This window comes from Emys orbicularis, chromosome 4, assembly GCF_028017835.1.
Source record: "Emys orbicularis isolate rEmyOrb1 chromosome 4, rEmyOrb1.hap1, whole genome shotgun sequence".
In the NCBI taxonomy this organism is placed as follows: Eukaryota; Metazoa; Chordata; order Testudines; family Emydidae; genus Emys; species Emys orbicularis.
This window is the reverse complement of record NC_088686.1, coordinates 111,596,270-111,609,641: the sequence shown is the minus strand read 5'-3', so window position 1 is coordinate 111,609,641 and position 13,372 is coordinate 111,596,270. Positions and strand designations below refer to the sequence as shown.

At 45.9% G+C, this 13,372-nt stretch overlaps 1 protein-coding gene across 1 annotated transcript in view; it reads right to left on the bottom strand.

Annotated features, from left to right (window-relative positions):
- The window catches only part of DRD4 (dopamine receptor D4), a 40,919-nt gene that overhangs the window by 18,968 nt on the left and 8,579 nt on the right, over positions 1-13,372 (bottom strand). The gene's annotated exons all lie outside the window — the stretch shown is intronic.

The window sequence follows — 13,372 nt, the reverse complement described above, 5'->3', positions numbered from 1 at the left end:
GACCCTGACGCCGCACAGGGCTTTGCAGGTCATTATGGGTAGCCAGATTCGCACTCCTCTCTAAAAACAGCTGTGCGGATATTGCAACTCGGGCAGCAGCTTGAGCTAGCCACCCCAGCTCAGATTCAGGGGGCCAGATTGGCTCAGGCCTGTGCGATTAGTAGGGATCTGTGCACCCTGGAACTATAAGTATCACTTCAACATGTTTTAATAGGGGATCCTAGACACATTCACAAGGTCTGGGATTGTCCTAGGGGGAAAGAAAAAAGGTTTAAAATCAGGTAATCCCTGCTCCGTCCTAGCTATAATCCCCCACTGAGATGACGTCCACGCAGGTGGCTTATTCACACGTTATAGATCACAGCTTTGTTATCCCTTAATTTTTAGCCAGGCTGGAGGTTCACGCTAGGGTAAGGTTAATGTTTCCACCCAAAACACCACCCAGCAGAAGAACTGGGATACAATACAACCACTGCTGACTGGAGTGGGGGGAAACCCACCTGAAAGTCATTTTTCATCAGGGTTCATAACCAACACCCCTGAGCCCTCAGAACAAACAGGTAACTGATTTAATCTGAGATGGGTTCCCTAGTTAATTCACAGATCCTGAACCCCAAAAAGTAATTCCTCTTTCGCTTGGTCTAAGTATGAATGCCCCATTTGTAAAAACTATGCAGATAAATTACTACTCATTACTACACAATTATTTTATCCTACCACACTAGGTAACGAGCAAACCCTCTGGGAGTATGCTAAAGCAGTTCTAGTTTTGGGGAAATGAACAACATAATATCTCTTGGTGTGATCACAGCCACCAGCCCTAGAGCAGGGCAGAGGAAAAGTGCCAGCAGCAATTTTCATTCCAGAACTTCGCCACATTTGTCTAGCACAGATTGGCTGGAGTATAAACTTTGCAGAGTATATACCCCACAATGGACCTTCCCCCAGCAGTTGAATTGATCAGGTTGTGGAAAGCATTTATGGGAAATGGGTCCATCCTGAACCCTGCAGAAAGGGGGAAAAACCATTTTGAATTTCTTTATGAACTCATTTTCCGAGTTTTCAACCAGCTTTAAGCAGCCAGCTGGCAATCACCTACAAGGATGGGTGGGCTTGATGGAAAGGAGACATTCAAGGAACTTCGGCCCAACCTTGAGCCGATAAAGATGCTTGCATGGACATGAGCAGTGCAGAAGGGACTTGTCTCTGTAATTGGCTGATGAAGGTGGAGTTTCAGGGTTACAATGGATAACACATTACTAGGAATAATACCCTTCCTAGGAATTAATTTGCAATGCAAATTCTCTTGTCTCAGAGTTGGTCTATGCTAGCAACTTACATGAGTATAACTATGTCATACCCATAACTGTGTTATAGCGACCTAACTCCCCACGTAGACAGCACTAGGTCAATGGGAGGGCTTCTCCCATCACATAGCTACACTACCACCTCTCGGGGAGGTGGAGTACCTGCGCAGGTAGGAGAATCCCTCCCATCAACATAGGCAGCATCTTCACTGAAGTACCACGCAGCTGTTTAAGTGTAGACAAGCCCTCGGTTTTTGGAAAAGTTAACAGTCAGCTAACAGAACCAATGTCCCATCACATACAAAACACTAAGAAGGTTAGCAAACAACATTTGTTATTTCAAATAGTATGGATTATAATATGGTTTTAAATTGAGAGGTTCTGTCATTTACGAGGCTCTTTTGACCTTTCTGCAATATAAGTATTGAGTGAAAAGAACAGGAGTACTTGTGGCACCTTAGAGACTAACACATTTATTTGAGCATAAACTTTCGTGGGCTAAAACCCACTTCATCGGATGCATGCAGTGGAAAATACAGTAGGAAGATATATATACACACACACAAAGAACATGAAAAAATGGGTGTTGCCATACCAACTGTAAGGAGAGTAATCAATTAAGGTGAGCTATTATCAGCAGGAGAAAAAAAACTTCTGTAGTGATAATCAGGATGGCCCATTTCCAACAGTTGACAAGAAGGTGTGAGTAACAGTCGGGGGGGGGGGGGGGGAATTAGCATGGGGAAATAGTTTTTACTTTGTGTAATGACCCATCCACTCCCAGTCTTTATTCAAGCCTAATTTAATGGTGTCCAGTTTGCAAATTAAATCCAATTCTGCAGTTTCTTGTTGGAGTCTGTTTTTGAAGCTTTTTGTTGGAGTATTGTGACTTTGAGGTCTGTAATTGAGCGACCAGAGAGGTTGAAGTGTTCTCTGACTGGTTTTTGAATGTTATAATTCTTGACATCTGATTTGTATCCATTTATTCCTTTGCGTAGAGAGTGAGTTTTCTTTCTGTTTAAACAATAGCTTTAAATCTAATCAGAGCATCAGGGTCACTCAGCAATTCAGTAATGTATTTCTTCTCTTATCGCATGCTGTATGTTTTTTTCTTGGGGGTGGGGGGGGAGGAGAGAGGTTAAAGCTTCTGAAGCCATATAAAACAGATGGCATTCTGGATGGAGTTGGAAACCCCCCCACAAAGGTGACATGGCGTGCTAGCATCACTCCCTAGAATAAACCAGATGTTTGAAGCGCTGAGGTTGTGCTCTCTGAGGGTACGTCTACACTACCCGCCGGATCGGCGGGTAGCAATCGATCTATCGGGGATCGATTTATCGTGTGTAGTGTAGTCGCGATAAATCGATCCCTGATCGCTCTCCCGTCGACTGCTGAACTCCAGCTCAGCGAGAGGCGGAAGCAAAGTCGACAGGGGAGCCGCGGCCTTCAATCCCGCGCCGTGAAGTAAGTAATTTTAATTCGATCTAAGATACACTGACTTCAGCTACGCTATTCTCGTAGCTGAAGTTGCATATCTTAGATCGATTTCCCCCCCCCAGTGTAGACCAGGCCTGACTGTGCTAGGGTAGAGCTGCCAATGCCCCAGCTCCAATAATCTTAGTCCTTATCTTCACACCCACTGCATCTGCTCCTCTCTCTCAGGGGGCCAGGTTATTTTGACCAGTGATCTCTCACTTAGGCCCCATATCTCCAGGCAGAACTGATTCTGATCTCACTGACCAGTATAAGGGCCTGATCCAATGCCATTGGAATATATCGAAAAGACTCCCATTGAAGCCCTAAATCAGGAGTAACTCCATTGAGGTTGATGGAATTACACCAGTCTGAGACCAGAATCAGGACTGCAATCTCCAGAAGTTCCCTGCTCTCCATGACTGTTATTTGCTTCCAGTAGTGCACACGTGTGTGCTAGGTGCTGTACAAACCTAAAGCAAAGCACAGTCCCTGCCCAATTTTCATCCTCACCTGGGGACGTTTATGCTTTCAGATGCAGTCAGAATCTGCGAGCTAGTCCCCACAGGCACTGAGCCTGAGTGCAGACTGAAGTCTGGAAGTCCATATTGACTGCGTGGCTAACATCAGCACAGAGGCTGAATATTTGGTGCCCAATTATTTCCATACGACACCTAATTACCCACTCAGTAACATTCGAGTGTCCTAGTTGCACTTCCCATTGCAGGTGAGCCAATGGCATTTTGAGACCCGAGTGTGGCTGGAGAAGCGGATGATGTGAGCTGAAAACAGCACAGAGTTACACAGATCTCATGGAGTGCTGTTAATTATGACATTTGCTAGGGCACAGCCGCTTGTCCACTTATTATACTGCGGAAACATCCCATAGCCGAGCTGAGGAGTAACAGTCACTCTCTTATACAGCCCTGGTGCAGTGGCTGCCTGAATATCTCATTCAGTTACTGCATTAGCAGGAAGATATTGATGGAACTGGAGGGAGTTGAGAAAACAGCAACAAAAATGATCGTGGGAGCTGAAGAGCTAGAGATAGTGTCTGGGGGAAGATAAAGAGCTAAATATTTTTAAGGAAAGAGCTAAACACCGTTGAGACATGCTAAGGATCTGTATGTGCCTGGGAGATGAAGAGGAGTTCTTTAGCAGGATACGCAAGGGTAGAACTAGGAGCAATGGAATGCTGCTCAGAAAGGAAGGAATTTAGACTGGATATCAGGAACAGCTTCCTGGCACTGAGATATTTTAGCAGGTGGAACGGTTTTCCCGGGCAAGAGACTCCATTGCTTGGGACAGGTGAACAAAATAGACAGCATCAGGAACTACGGGACAGTGCAGGTATCTCATGGGAGGGAGGCTAGAGAGTGACTTGGATCAGGTTAGGAGCTCTCTCTGTAAGACCAGGCCTCATCCCTTATGTCGTTCGTGGGGTTAAAGAAAACCATTTCACTAAAACCTGAGACTCCCAGCTTCCTCGGGAATATCACAGGAACAATCTGGCAGAGAGAGAGGTTGGGTGAGCCAATAGGCCTCTTTCAGCTCTAGCTTCAATGACTGTGACTGAGCCCTGCACGGCTGTGCAAGGAAATCAGGGGACATAAGGTTCCTCCTGCTGTGTAATTGTGCAGGGCTGGCCCAGGAGTGGGCAGGCAGAGCAGCTGCTTCATGTCAGACACTCCTTTCAGGTGACGGTGTGGGCAGGGCCGGAGATGGAGAAGACTGGATGCAAGGTGGCAAGCAGGCTCAAAGGGAACTGAGACTTGGAATCACTTTGGCTTTCTGGGGTGGCAGAGCTTCATGCTTTCCCTTGCTCAGGGCTGAAAGTACACACTCAGTCTTGCCCGTTGTTTGCTATAGAGGGGGACTTTCGCACCAGCGAATCCTTCCCGGCACAGTAATAGGCTATCTCGGAGCCAGACTGGCACGTATGCCAATTGCTGTACATACTCTGTATATCTGAACAAAATTCTGCTCCTTCCCAACCCTTCTCCCCCTCTCTTTGTCCATCCGTCAGTGAAATCTCAAGGCTGATTCTGCAACATTGCAGGTCATTTACAAGATGTGTGTCCCAGACCATGGACAGGGGTCAGAAGGAGAAACTGGGCTGTTTTTTGGTAAAGCACAAACATCTTCAGTCATGGAGGGGGTAGGCAAGGGGCCATCCAAGTAAATACTTTTTGTAAAAATGTCCTTAAAAAAAAATTATATATATACACAATATATAAAAATACATACACTAGTGTCTAATGGACCAATGCACCTTGCACCCTGGCCTCCACGGCACGTGACAGAAGCTCGAGGGGAATTACAATTTATATAATGAAAATCTTGCTCCAGAGTGAGCACCCGCCTCCCCCGAGTCAGATTTTGCCACTGTTACTGATGCTTAGTCATCCCTTTCTCTGGGGTCAAAGTGTGGTTTAACCACAAGCCCTGTATAACTGGCAGCACAGTTGTGCTGCCCCAGGAGCAAACCAGCAACCAAATTATGATTTGTGACAGTAATGCTCTGGTTCCCCCATTCTCCAGACAGATGCCCCTGATCTCGGTGAGGGCCACTATAAATACAAACAATGGGAACTAAACTTTGAATCCCTTCATCTCTGAGCTGAGCTTTGATGTGTGACAGTCTAAACCCTATGCTCATGCACCATCCTTTTCAACAGAAGCAACGACATTAATACCATATCCCTTCGAGTCCCCCAGAATAGGAAGGGACAAAGTTTAAAAGAGAGGCAGGGAAATCCCCAGTTTGAAGCTGCTCGCTGTCACTAGGCAAGTCTCATTCAGGAAACCCAGTAAGCCTCAGTCCAAATAAATACTACATTGCCATTTCTCACGTCTTCCTGCAAAGTTAAAGAGATGCTGATGCCCCATGGAAAACCATCAACAAACATCTGCTGTAATAACTTCGATTTTATTAACTCAGTTTAAGGAATTGTTTAATCCAAAATGCCTCCATCCCAAATTCTGACAACTTTCCTTCCCTTGCTCTAGTTAGAAGGATGATCCATGAAGTTAGGTCTAAGATTTTGCACACGTAAGAACCCTGCTCTCTTTAGAAGTGATAGGTTTCAAAGTCTAGTTCCCATCAGAGCTTTGATTTTATTAACATTGTAGGTGTCCCCTGAGTTCTTTGCAAACTCGAGGTTCTACTGTATTCAGAATCCTTCCCAAACACATACTTTACAAGGGAAGGGAGCTGCACGAGGATTAATAACAACCAGTTGTGATGTCAGTGCAAGGTTGTGATTTCTGCTGAGTAGGACCAGATGGACTCCAGGGAAATGGTTATTTTTGTGCAAACACCCTGACCAGAACCTTGGAGCCAGATCAAGGTTCAGATCAGACTTAACATTTTGAACCTCTCTCTAGAACTGGCCAAATACAAACACCAAACACCTTGTGGTGTTGGAAAGTGTTTTGGAAAGTGTTTTGATTCAGTTCTCAACGTCAAACCCTCAAGTCTTGCCACATTCAGATCCTGGGGGGGTGGGTCTGACTATTAGAAAAATAGGAAGTTTGGATCTGAGGGCCAAGATTTTCAAAAGTCCCTGTGAGTTTTGGGCACCTCATTTTTGGGATGCCCAGCTTTAAAGGGACCTGAATCTCAAAGGGCAGGTGCTCAGCACTTTCTGAAAATCAGACCCCTTTAAGGCACCTCAAGTTGGGGACCCAAAATCGCTAGTCACTTCTGAAAGGTCTCAGCCTGGGGTTTTAGTTCCTCTCTAGTCTCCAACAGAGAAGGAGAGAGAAAATATAAAGGAGAATCACTTCGAAATAGAAAAAGTCTGTTTTCCATGTGGTATTAGCAGCATTTAAGGATGACTTGTTGCCATGCAGCATGACCCTCCGGCTGCATTAGCTAAGGCACCCAACTGCCTCTTGGATACTTGACTGACTTGGAATTAATAGACAGAACTGGCTTCACTAGGTCATGTGATGAATTGCTACCTAATTACAGTAGATTGCAGGAGATTAGCCTGTCAAGGTACACAGTGTAAAGCTTTAAAGATCTTATATGGCTTAGGCTTCCTTTAAATAGTGCTCAAAGGCAACTTAGTTTCCACCCACTTTTATTTTCTGCTTTTTAACAGGGAAAAGTGTTCTGTTTTTTCCATGGGAAACATTGGCAGCATTTCTGCCAAAGCTGGATATCTTTCTAGTGAACATTCTCTTCACACAGAGCAGATAATGGAACTCAATGTAGAAGTGGGTTCCCCCAGCTGCCACTCCTCCCCCCCCCCCCAATACCATACAGTAGGTCTTACAAAATTCTCTAGGTATGGTTTGCACAGCTCTTGCAAGAGTTGCATCAATAACCAGCCTGCTGAAGGCTCATGAGAGGCCAGGCTAATTAACTAGTCTATTAAACTAGTCCCTATTCAAAGAGCTTTAGTTGTCTTAACATCACTTCTTAGAAGATGGACAGCCATAAGTCTGTGTTTGGCAGAGGTGATGCACACTGCCTTTAGCAGGATTCATTTTGACAGACTGTCTGGTGTATTGGAAGGCACATAAAACTAGATGCTTCAAGGCATAAGTCAATCTCTAGTTGACTGGGGTTAGGAAGCAGCTTTATTTATGGGCAGGGTCTTCCATAATGATCCAGTATGGGGTTTCTCGCACCTTTTTTTCAGGGAGGTTTTGAGGCCTGTGCTATAAAGGAGATCAGTCTAGATGATCACAGTGGTCCCCTCTGGCCTTAAGACTCAATTTATGAATATATCAAAACTTCCTCTGAAGCATCTGGTGCTGACCACAGTCAGAAACAACACACTGGACTAGATGGACCACAGGTCTGATCCAATCTGGCAACTCCTATCAGAACACTAGCTGCCAAACCCCTGTTGTATCATGTGCAGCCACCCCAAGATCCTACAACAAATCATGAGACAGGAAAACAACCCAGATTACCTTGATCTCTTGGTTCCGAGACTCCTCTCTGACGAGAGCCGGATTGATCTCGGTGAATGTGCCTTCTCATGAACAAACATGAACCCTAATGTCAGGAGCAATCCCACACTGGCTAGCCAATGAGAAGCAGCAACGCTAACGAAATGGGGGGGAGAGAGAATGAAGGTACTTGTGTCAGCCCCAGGGCCTAGACGCTTTACTCTGCCTTGCCAGGTGGGAGGCCCAGGCTGGACTCCTGGTGGCTTGCTTGCTGGGCTAACAGAAGAAGTAAAGAAGGAGGAGGAGGAGGAAATAAAGGGCTAGATCCGCAGAGGGATTAAGTGCCCAACTGCCACTTTAGGTGTCTAAGTCAAAATTTAGATCCTCAGAACCCCCACTCAGCTGCTGCCTAGCCCTAGAGGTGCCTACATTTCTGCCAGAGGGTGTTCACAAAGCTGCCCAAATCCTGACGCCACCCAACACAGCTCAGCATCGAAGTCCCGGTGGGACCCTCCCAGTAGGCATTTCCTCACCTAACTCGTCCGCACGGCCTGATCTGGCAGGAGCCTGAGGTGGTGGTGCTGCCCCCCTTATCCCTTTATCCCAATGGTTCTATCCCTCACCCAGGGCAAAGGAGAGACAGATGTAAGTTCCCACTCTGCGTGACTGGGAGCAGGGACTTGAACTCCCATTTCTCGGGTGAGTGCTGTAACCACCGGGCTATAGGATATTCTGGGGTGGGTCTTTCTCAATCTCTCCTGTTGAAGCTGTTCCACTTTATATAGACACAATTAAATAGTCATTGAAGCAGGAACTGGAATCTGGGTGTCCTAGGTGAGTGCCCCAACCACTGGGCTATAGAGTCACTCACTCTCTCTGGCCCATCATTGTTTGCAAGAAAGGGATGACCTGGCTTTGTCACCTAACTCATGGGGAGGGTTCATGACTGTGAATCTAACATGGAGGGATATGACCCCCTTCAGCCTGCACTTAGGCACCTAACTCCCTTGGAGAGGAGGGGCATAGGCCACACACCTCACCATGGCATTTCCTCCTGGCTAGCTTAGGTGGCTCCCCACTCAGCATGCTAGTTTTTATCACTCCCATTCTTAGGCGCGTAACGCATAGGCAGCCTGGGTGCTTAGCTCAGGGCTATAGATTTGCAACGTGGCAGGGCACCTAAACGTCAGGCATGGCAATGCTGAGTCTAAGTTCCCTTCGTGGACCTAACCCAAGATGTCCTGCACCACATAACAGTGGCCCCTCTGGATGAATAAGGAGCAGCACTGACGGATTCTGAAAGGAGCTGCCTCTAGTCCTCTTTGACTAGCAATATGGTGACTGCAGTAAGTCGCGTTGAGAGAGAGAGAGGGACTGACATCCTCACAGCCTAAAGGACCATTGCAAAAGTTACACCAGTAAAATGATTTATACACGATCCTTGTGAAGGTGTAATTTACAGGATCTGAGATTCTAAGAATTTCCGGTTTACATGCCAGATGCACTGGGGCAGCCACTGCTGGAGCTCTCTCGTTGACTAACCCGAACAAACTGTTCACTTTAGAAGACAGATATTTTGCACTGCACATCAGAAGACATTCTCTTTCCTCAGAAAAGTATCAACCAGAACCAGCCTCTTACAGGACTGAAGGAAGAGCGAGTTGGCTGGAAGAAACAAGGACCACCAACAATTTGCCCAAGGTGCTTTCTCATGTCTAATCTTTGCAGCCAAGTTTTGTTTTGTTTTTAAGTGACTAGTTAATCTTCAGCTGTCCAACTTGAGACACCTTGAAGGGGCTTGACTTTCAGAAGGCCAGGGCTCAGCACTTTCTGAATAATCAGGCCCCTTTAAGTTGTCTCAGGTTGGGGACTCAAACTGAGGCACCCCAAATATAGTCACTTTTAAAATCTAGGCTTTGGACTACAATCACTAGTCTTCACCACCACCTCAGAACCATTCTGGCTCCAGATTATAAATATCCTTATAATTCTAGGGATGAATGAATTTGTTTGCCCCATTAAGACTGCATTATTCCGATAGAAGCTTTAAGTGTTATCAGTGAAAGAATACAGGTCTCCAAAAAGCCATGGGAAATACTGGAGGGAAGTGCTCTCATTTTTCATCTAGGCCTTCAGGAGAAAAGTTCTCTAATATGTGAACAAACACACATGACACACATACCAAGCAAGATGCTCTTTTATACCATACAGAAACCCACAGTATCTAACCCCAGTCTAAAGGAATAGGTAATAAATGGTTGAGAAGTACTTTGTCCCAAGTATCACCCCAAAGACCCAGAAATGCCTTGGCTCCAACACTGATGACCTGTAGTCGGAGCATGTTAAGTTTAACAGATCCGCTGAAAATCTTCTCCTTTCCTCCTTAATCAATTACAAAGAGCTAAGAGACAAAGTAGTTTACGTAACCAAGCCACACAAATCTGCTTGCCGGTACCACTTCCTGGTTCAGATCTGTCTCAAAACGTGGTCGCTCAGCGTGGATTAAGAAAAACGATCACAGGGTGCGTGATACATTACACTGGTACAGCATGCGTCCAGTCCTGCTCCTGCCCCAGGCACTGGGTAAAGCTCCCATTCATTTCAGCTGAAGGTTGGGCAGACCCGAGATGTCGCATCCCCCTGTCCCTCAGAGGAAATGCAGAAGCCCCTCCATTTGCGCTTTGGGGAGTCAGGTGTTTAGAGATCAAAGCTGGGCAGGGTGCAGACGGAGCAGGGGTACAAGAGATTCTTTGCAGCCTCAGCCAGACTTTATTGGGTAAGAAAACTCTGAGCCTATCAATATTATGGGAAGCCCCCCCCCATCCTTACTTCCAGCCAGCTGCTTGGGGGTTGTAACTCCAGCAGGAGGAGGACACTGTGTGGTTCTTTCCCCAGGACCTCACCCCCAGCCTTTACTGAGGTGCAGTTCCTGGTGAAGCCATGGAAGATAGATCTGGGTAAGGACTGCAGATTTGGGCCCTAGGCACATATGCAAGGAAAGTCATTTGAAAGGCAAAGCAACCCTTTCCATGTATAAAGCGGTCCCTCATAGGTTGACCACGACTGGCTAACTTGCTTTTAAACATCTCTTCCGTTGCCTACACCAGGAGCTAAGTGGGGGTTTAAAAATATGTTCACTGAAGCGTGTTCGTGACCATATTTTGCCATAAAACTCCCAGAGCAGGTAAGCCCCAGGTGTGTGTACCCGTGTTCAAGATGTATGCATGTACAGTACAAATATGTAACACACAGTTTCCATGTATTAGATAGTGATATACATATGATCAACTGCATTTGTCCTGCACACCTCTGACACTTCTCCAGCACTCTGCCCGCTAATCCACTGCCTGACAGAATTAACCTGACATAGAAATGAGTCCCTTCCACCCCTAAGACTACTGGTCTGAGGTGTCTGACGGACAGGCAATAACCTAAGATCCGTTATCTCATGAGCCATTAGGGTGAGAAATGGATGCTTTGTCCCACTGGGGAGCTGGCATTTCCCACTCCTGTCCATCAGGATAAGGCTTCTAGCCCTGGTCAGTTGCAAGATATCAAACCTTGTGTCACAACATTAGGATTTATAGAAAACCTACTCTAGAAGCGTCTCCGCTCAGTTAGTTACAGAGTGTTGTTCTCTCTTGCAAAGCTCTCAAGAGTTGACTCATGGTGCTAAGGCAGGTAAATCCGACAGGAAAAGTAGAGTATGTGGGGTGGAGATTCAAAAAGCTTAAAAACAACCACCACCACCACCCCGCCTCCAATGTCTAAAATAATTCTTTTCTGAAACAACGTGAGACAGATTCAAGATACAAGTGGTGGAATGAAGGTTTTATTGGCAGAGCTTTACAACAACCTGTAGAACTCTTACAAGGAGAAGGATAGTTGTGTGGTTAAGGGACTGGACTGAGCCTATGGGATCTAGGTCCAATTGGCCATTCTGCCAGTGGGAGCTGCGGGGGCCGGTGCCTACAGGCAAGGGCAGCATGCGGAGACCCTTCCCTCCCAGGAGCTGCTGCCGGACATGCCGTCCACTTCCAGGAGTGGCGCGGGGCCAGGGCCTGCCTTAGCCCTACCGCGCCGCTGGACTGTTAGCAGCCGATCTCCCGGTTTGGCTGCAGGAGGGTTGGCAACCCTATGATTGACTGGTTGATGGTGGAGCCTCTGACAGTGGAACTTAGTCTCAGTGATCTACCGGTTGGTGACCACTGCCTTACATGCTATGTTACTGTGGCTCACAGCCCTGACACCAACAGCCAGTTTTACAAGCATGTAGGTCACACCCTGGCTTCCACCGCCCAGTTACTTTTTACAGGATGACCCCAATACCCTCCCAGTTCTGACCTTCCCCAAAACCATCTGACCTGTAGTGTACAGCCCTCTCCTGGAACAGTCACAGAAAGAACCTTCTTCATTGCTCCTTTAAAGAGACAATACTCTGCAGCTCATTAATTTAACTGCAGTTGGACCAAAAACAACACTGTATTGTTTTATCATGGAAAGAAAATAAGTTTATTAAACAAAGAGCCATAGGTTTAAGTGATACCAAGTATAAGATAGAACTACTCAAGACAGTTAAGTCCAAAGCAGACTGCGAAGAGCTACAAACGGATCTCACAAAGCTGGGTGACTGGGCAACAAAATGGCAGATGAAATTCAATGTTGATAAATGCAAAGTAATGCACATTGGAAAACATAATCCCAACTATACATATAAAACAATGGGGTCTAAATTAGCTGTTACCACTCAAGAAAGATCTTGGAGTCATTGTGGATAGTTCTCTGAAAACATCCACTCAATGTGCCGCGGAAGTCAAAAAAGCAAACAGAATGTTGGGAATCATTAAGAAAGGGATAGATAATAAGACAGAAAATATCTCATTGCCTCTATATAGATCCATGGTACGCCCACATCTTGAATACTGCGTGCAGATGTGGTCGCCCCATCTCAAAAAAGATATATTGGAATGGGAAAAAGTTCAGAAAAGGGCGACAAAAATGATTAGGGGTATGGAACAGCTTCCGTATGAGGAGAGATTAATAAGAATGGGACTTTTCAGCTTAGAAAAGAGACGACTAAGGGGGGGGGGGGGGAGAATATGACAGAGGTCTATAAAATCATGACTGGTGTGGAGAAAGTAACTAAGGAAATGGTATTTATGCCTTTTCATAATACAAGAACTAGGGGTCACCAAATTAAATTAATAGGCAGCATGTTTAAAATAAACAAAAGGAAGTATTTCTTCACACACATGGTCAACCTGTGGAACTTCTTGCTAGAGGATGTTGTGAAGGCCAAGACTATAACAGGGTTCAAAAAAAAAAAAAAAACCTAAATAAGTTCATGGAGGATAGGTCCATCAATGGCTATTAGCCAAGATAGGCAGGGATGTGTCCCTAGCCTCTGTTTGCCAGAAGCTGGGAATGGGCTACAGGGAATGGATCACTTGATGATTACCTGTTCTGTTCATTCCCTCTGGGGCACCTGGCATTGGCCACTGTCGGAAGACAGGATACTGGGCTAGATGGACCTTTGGTCTGACCCAGTATGGCTGTTCTTAGGTTCTTAAGGAATAAAGATAGAAAGGGTTACAAGCAAACAAAAGTAAAAATACACTTCTAAGACTAAAACTTAATTTCAGCAAGTTAAAATCTTTGCCTAAGCAGGTTTCTCACCTAAACTC